This window comes from Molothrus aeneus, chromosome 16 (genome assembly GCF_037042795.1).
Source record: "Molothrus aeneus isolate 106 chromosome 16, BPBGC_Maene_1.0, whole genome shotgun sequence".
In the NCBI taxonomy this organism is placed as follows: Eukaryota; Metazoa; Chordata; class Aves; order Passeriformes; family Icteridae; genus Molothrus; species Molothrus aeneus.
The window spans coordinates 12,858,680-12,865,069 of NC_089661.1; positions in this window are offsets into that span (position 1 = coordinate 12,858,680).

Here is a 6,390-nt window from a genome sequence, read left to right on the forward strand (position 1 = left end):
TCATTTCAAACCTGCATTTCCCACAAAACCAAAAGGAACTTTATGTGAACACATGGTTTTTTGTTGGGTTTTTGTTCACTTCCATGGTGCTCCAGGAGTTCTTTAGCTTTGCTGTCTTGTTTAGTTAGAAATGCCAGGCACCTCCCTCCAAGCCCAGGCGGTGTGGCCGCTGACTTCCCAGCCTGGTAGAAACCTTCATTAAGTAGGTAATTGGCACGTTCATCACCATTTGTTAACGAGTTAGGATAATCCTGAATCAGACGAGGCTGATGTGTGAAGTCATTCTTCGAGGCTTTACAAGGCAAATTTGTCAGCAGCGCTGAAACCTGTGAAGTCTTGTGGAGTCAGAGGATCAGCACCTGCCTGTGGAGGAACAAGGAAGCTGCAAACCATGGTTGGTGACAAAAATGTGTTCAGAGGAAGAAGGGACCAACACCCAAGGTGTCACTCAAAGGTAATTCCTGCTTTGTGCAACTTCCAAGGGGTTCTGTGCACCCTTTATGCTGATGACACACACCCTAGAAAAGCAGCTGCAAGGACTTGTTCTTTACCCTGAGCCTCCTTAGTCTGAGTTTGTGCCCTTTATCTACACCTTCACAGAAGGTGTAGATCAGGCTGAAAGGCAAGTTGGGGAAAAGCCTGTGTAATATAACCTGGGGCCTCATGCCAAGAGTGACAAAATGCATGACAAGCACAGGTGACCTCACCACAGCCCTGCCAAACTGGGAAGGATGAATATCCCACCTGTGGTAGGAGGAAATTGAGGCACAGGCCAGCTTTGCCTATGGGACCAAGCCACAGTCTGTGTGGCTGCTATGAGTGTGCCCAAGTGGCCTTGACTGCAATGTCCTCAGCACAGGGCAAAGAAAACACATCTTTCTTACAAAACAGCAGGATGAGTTATTTTTGGGTCTTTATAAATTGTCTGTTTTCCGACACTATCATTCTTACCCTACCAGGGGAACACAACTGACCTAATTAGAGTCTAATTCCAACAGTACAAGGCTCAACTTTTAAATACAAACTTTTTCAATCTTGAGTTATTTTTATGTATATACAAGCACATCTGATTGGTATGAGCCCCAGAGGTGGGGGGCAGGGGAGGAGCAGGGTAAGGGGAGTCATCAAAGAAGCTGATAGTGGGAAAATTGGGATAAACAAGGGTCAATTTTCAGCTGTATTTATGAGACTGACTTAATCTGCTGGGAGACTGTATCCTCTGGGATTAAACCTCACATAACCTGATGAGAATTGGGAAATGTTTTATCCTCCGCTATGGGGAAGACTGGCAGAGGAAGGATTCAGTATTTCAATCCTCTGTCCAGCAAAAAACATCCAGGGTGATCGATGAGGACACTTGCATTGATCCATAGCTGTCTCCACAGCACAGAAGAAATTAAAAGGTGAGAGAAAGATGCTTGTTTTCAACGAAGCCTATTTCACAAAGCCAGCAAGGGTTAATCCAACCAGCGAAATGCTTGGCTTTAGCTGCAATAGAGAAATCCTGTGAGGTTGAGTGATAAGCCTCCAGCCATACCTGCTTGGATTCTCAAGGACTGTGCCTGAACATGTTGGGCATGGCTCACATCCAGCAGCTGCTGATAGGGAGTCCACAATGCCAAATGACTCAAAAGCCAAACAGCTTCATCCCTGCCCTGAGTGCATACCCAGCATGTGTCCAGAAATAATGCCCAGAACCCAGGCACTGGAGACAGAAACAATGGGCTAAACTCTGCTCTTGGGCAGCAATGTGGCTCTGAGTGCTGGGTCTGGCTGAACAGAGATGCTGACTCCAAAATAGATTCCAGAAGACTGGATTGTTTCTAACGTGTGTCCTTGTGAGATAGGGTGGGTTTGGAGGTAAGGGGATGGTGGTAGAAAGGGCTGCATGTCATGTGTTTGGAGATGATGGTTTCAGGGTCATGTCATGATTTTTGTCTTTTCTGGCTTGACTTCTGGTTTGGAAGCGGCTCAGTAGAAATTGAGGTCATTTCAAGTGGTGCAATGACACTTTCTGAAAAGCACTGGCTGCTTCATGCAGTGAGACTGAGCTACCAGCTGGGAGGTCTGAAAAGCCAGAGTTGTTCTCTGGTACAGTGTGAGACAGGCAAAGGAGAAGCTGTCCTTGGAGGAGCTGGTGTCGGAGCATGAGTGGGAGTGCACACAGCACTGCCCCCGCCACGCTTTCCAGAATTGGTTTTACACTTTAACACTGGCTATGGCTTATAATTTTCCATTCTTGCTCAGAAATTATAGAGGAGTGAAAGGGAGATGGGTTTCAGCTGTCAGCGCTTCAGGAGCATTCAGCAGCATTGCTGGATGAAAGGAACAACGTGGTCTTTTTGCTCTGCAGAGGTCTCAGAAATACCCAGGCATGAAGCACTGTGTGGTTTTGGGCCTGGTGAGAGGGAAGGCAGAAGCTGGTGCCAGCCCTTGGTCCTCCCCTGGCTGCTGGAGCTCTTTGAAGATGTCATACATCTGGTGCTTTCCCATTTAGTCCTTTCAAGAGGCTCATTTGAGAGCAAGGTTTGTAAGGAAGAGCCAGGAATAAACAGCTCATGATGGCGTTTGTGGGATGAGAGGAAAATAAGAAGGGAATTGTTAAAGATGGGACAGTCAGTGAATAAAAGCCTGGTTATCAATGGGGCTGACATTTTGCTATGGCTGTTGGACTGTGTGTGTCACAACATGACTCTTCCCATAGTATGTGGAGGAAAGGAAAACCTTTGGGTCTGTAACACAGCAGCTAACAAGACATTATCTTGCAAATAAGATAATAAGCATTATCTTGTTTGCAAGATAATGTCTCATTCTCTCTAACAGAGAGCCTGAGATGCAGGGGAGTGTTTGTCTCCTGGGGATGGCCTTCCACCAGTGCTCTGCACTCTTGCAGGGCTTCTCTCCCCTTGGCCTCGTTCAGTCCCACCAAGCAGACAGTTGTGAAATCACCTCTCCTTCAGGGACCCTCTAGTTAAAATTTTTCTTTCTCTCAGAGCTTTTATAAACTGAAGTTCTGCATGAGTTTTAACATCATCCTTTGTGCCCTATCAGTTCAGTCACTGCTCTCCAGTTGGTCTAAATTGCATTGTCCCATTTTTACTGGTGACTACAGCCAGTTATCACAGTTCATGTCTCCTTCTGTTTGTGTTAGCCATGGTGACCATCAGCTTTTGAATGCCCAGGTATCTCTGTTCCTTGGCCACCTGTTCCCTCCTGGCTCCGAGGAGCGCGGCGTGTTGGCACAGCAGAAGGGTGCTGTGCTCCAGGGTTACTGACACAAACACAGGAAGGGTACCCAGGGCATGAAAGCACTCTGCCATTGCAAAGAGGAGTGGTAGATAATATGTGAGTTAATATTGAACTGGGATTGTTTCTGGGCTGGCACAGTAAGAACAAACAGGTCAGGAACCACAGCTCTGTGAGGGATCACGTGGAGGGCAGGGCCATGGCTTCAGTGCTGACCATCACAGGCCACCGTGCTGTGGGGGAAGAGGGTCACACTCACTTATTCCTCCTCTCCCCAGGGCATAAGAATAAATAGTCTTTTAATAGCACTGTGTGCATCCCCAGCAAGTCTTTTTAGAGCCCTTGGGATTTGTTATTAATGGGGAAAGCAGTGGCAGTGTGTTGGTGTCAGTAGAAGGGCGATGACAGAGAGGCTGAGGCCATGTGTGCTCATGACCCAGAGGAGGACATTCCTTTTGGACCACTCTGGGTCCTTCATAGGTAGAAGTCTCTGACCCTGGAAACAGCACAAGGGCTGTGAAACAGCTCTGCCTTCTAATATATAACCACACAGACCAGCACATCAGAGAGGTCACTGGCATTGAGGTGGCTCCTACCAATGGGGTTTAGCAACTCTCTTGAAGATACCTCCTATTAATAAGTTATTACCTGAAATGTGAGGGGTGGAAGGGAAGTGACATTTTTGTGAAAGAGGTGAATTAGAAGGTGATGTCAACTTTCAGGCTGTTGCTATTTTTCACTTGTTCTAGCACATTTGTTGCACGAGTGCAGTAGGGAGCACTCATCATTCCCCATTTCTTACCACAAGAGGTTTTTGCTGGACCACCAGCCTTGGATAGACTAGAGTTGTGTAGCCCAGACAATGGGCAATTTTCTTCCCTTCTCTTAGACAAGAGGCTGGGATGCCACAGCAGCCTCTCCCCTGCAGCCCTGCTGTACAATTTGCTTGCCCACAGTGCTAAACCCCTTTAAATGTTACCAGAAGAATGATCTGGAGAGCCTTTCCCTCTGCTTTATTCCTCCTGGGTGCCATTTCAGTGATATTCACGTTAGAAAAATAGTCTCAGTAAGTACAGAGTATACCACCACGTTTGGCCTAAAGAGCTGTGTAAGGATAAAAGCATCACTTTAATACATGCAATTTGTATAAAATTATCTGACAGTGAGTGTTCAGAATGGCCCCACCTGCAGCTCTGAGTCATGGCAGCAATTTTGACTGGGAGGTGGACATTTTATCAACTATGATTTTCTCACATCTGGGGAGCTGGAGAGACACAGCACTTCAAGAGACCTGCAAAAAAAAATCTAATTACTAATTTGTTTTGGACAAATTAGTAATTTCCTTCTATGCAAAGATGCTGCACAGTTTATTTACATATTTTGGGGGCTAGCTAACATTCTTTTTTTCCTCTGAAGTCTTTCCTTGCTTCAGTTTCTGTGTGAGGGAGGAGAAAATACTGAACCACAAACCCACTTCCTATGGAGAAATCACAACAGCTGTTAAAAATTATTGGAAAATCAAAGGGTTTGTGTGAGGGAAGAAATGCAGCTAATCCCAACCTGGGAGTTACTGCTCAGCACCTGGTTTCTCCTCCTGCCTTTCACTGCTATTCTTTATGTCCTTCTGGTATGGGACCTCTCAAGGAGAAGAACCAGCCTTTGGATGCAAGAGAAAGGATAACTCCCCGAGTACAGTTGCTTCAAGGTGTCTTAAAAGGGGCAGATCCCATAAAATGGAGAATAAAGTTCCTGTCACAACACACTGCTACAGCTCAGCTCTTCAGAGCAGCCTGGAGAAGCAGGAATCAGGGATGTGCCGTCATAAAATGGTTAATTGATTACTGCCAGCCAGTGATTATGTGAATCATTGAGCACATCGTGGCTGTGCAATGCTGGAGATGTCTGAGACACTGACCTACCAAAACTGGCAGTGTTGCTGCTTAGCTCTTCCATGTAAGTGTGGAGGTCACTGCTGAACCCACTGGCAGCTCAGCACATGCTGCACGTGTTTTATGAGGCAAAAGGAATGTTTGGGCAGAGGCAAAATTCACTGCTGGCCTGCAGGCAGAGCCACATGAGATGTGACTGGTAGGTAATTGCAGAAGCACTTGGTTTCCTTAAGGGTGAGTGTGCCAAAGGCAGGGGAGTAATGTCCGATGCAGGTGAGTGTGATGTAGGGTCCTTGTGGGTCTACTGGCAACTTCAGAGAACACAGAGAAGGGGATGGTGCTGGACTGAACAGAGGAAGAGATTTGTGGACCTTCTCGGTGTGACAGGGACAAATGACACCACGTCCTGACCCATCCCCACCCACCAGCCCAGCGTGTTTGCATACACTGGAACTAAACTGGCCAGAGGCTCCACTGTGTCCCCCATACAGGTAATGTATTCCCATTTATCTGACAGAAAGCAGCCAGCCCAGTGTCTGTGCCTGAGGGGGAAACTGAACTGCCTAAAGCCAAATGTCATCATCTTGTGCAACTTGAGTGCAGAGAGACCGCCCGGGGCAGAGGGAATGTGGGAATCCATCCCCAGGCGATGAGGCTGGGGAGTGCTGGAGATGTGGGCACCGACTGTGGGACCGCCCGGCCCGCGGCACCTCCTGCCCACACGGCCCTGTCCGGGTGGCTCCCTGGGGCTGGCAGGTCACCGACTCAGGCAGAAGCTCCACCGGCACAGGTGAGACTACAAGTTATGCTGCCACAGGATTGATCCTTCAGAGGATCTGCTTTCCAGCCTGGGCAGGTGTTTGGTGCAGGTCTGTCTCCTCCAGCCCGTTCCCTCCTGGACCCGAAACAGGAGATACAGGGCGCGACATATGGAGGTAGGAGAGGAGGCACAAGGGAAGGCGCGTCTGCACAGACACCCCCGGAGCTGGGACAGACGGGACACAGGAGCAGCTCCTAGTCCCTCCAGAGGCAGCACGAGGAGCTCGGGGCGCTGCCGCTTGTGCAAACCGCCCTTTCAGCAATTTCCAGCCGCAAGGGAGAGGGGACCGACACCTCGGTCCCGGAGAACCCCGCTCTCGGGGGACGCGCCCGGGGCCCGGCCCTGAGGCACCGAGGGGCGGGGAGGCGCCGCCTCCCTCACGTGATGGCGGGCACGGGCCGGGGCGCGGTGGCGGGACAAGCGGGCGGACAGCGA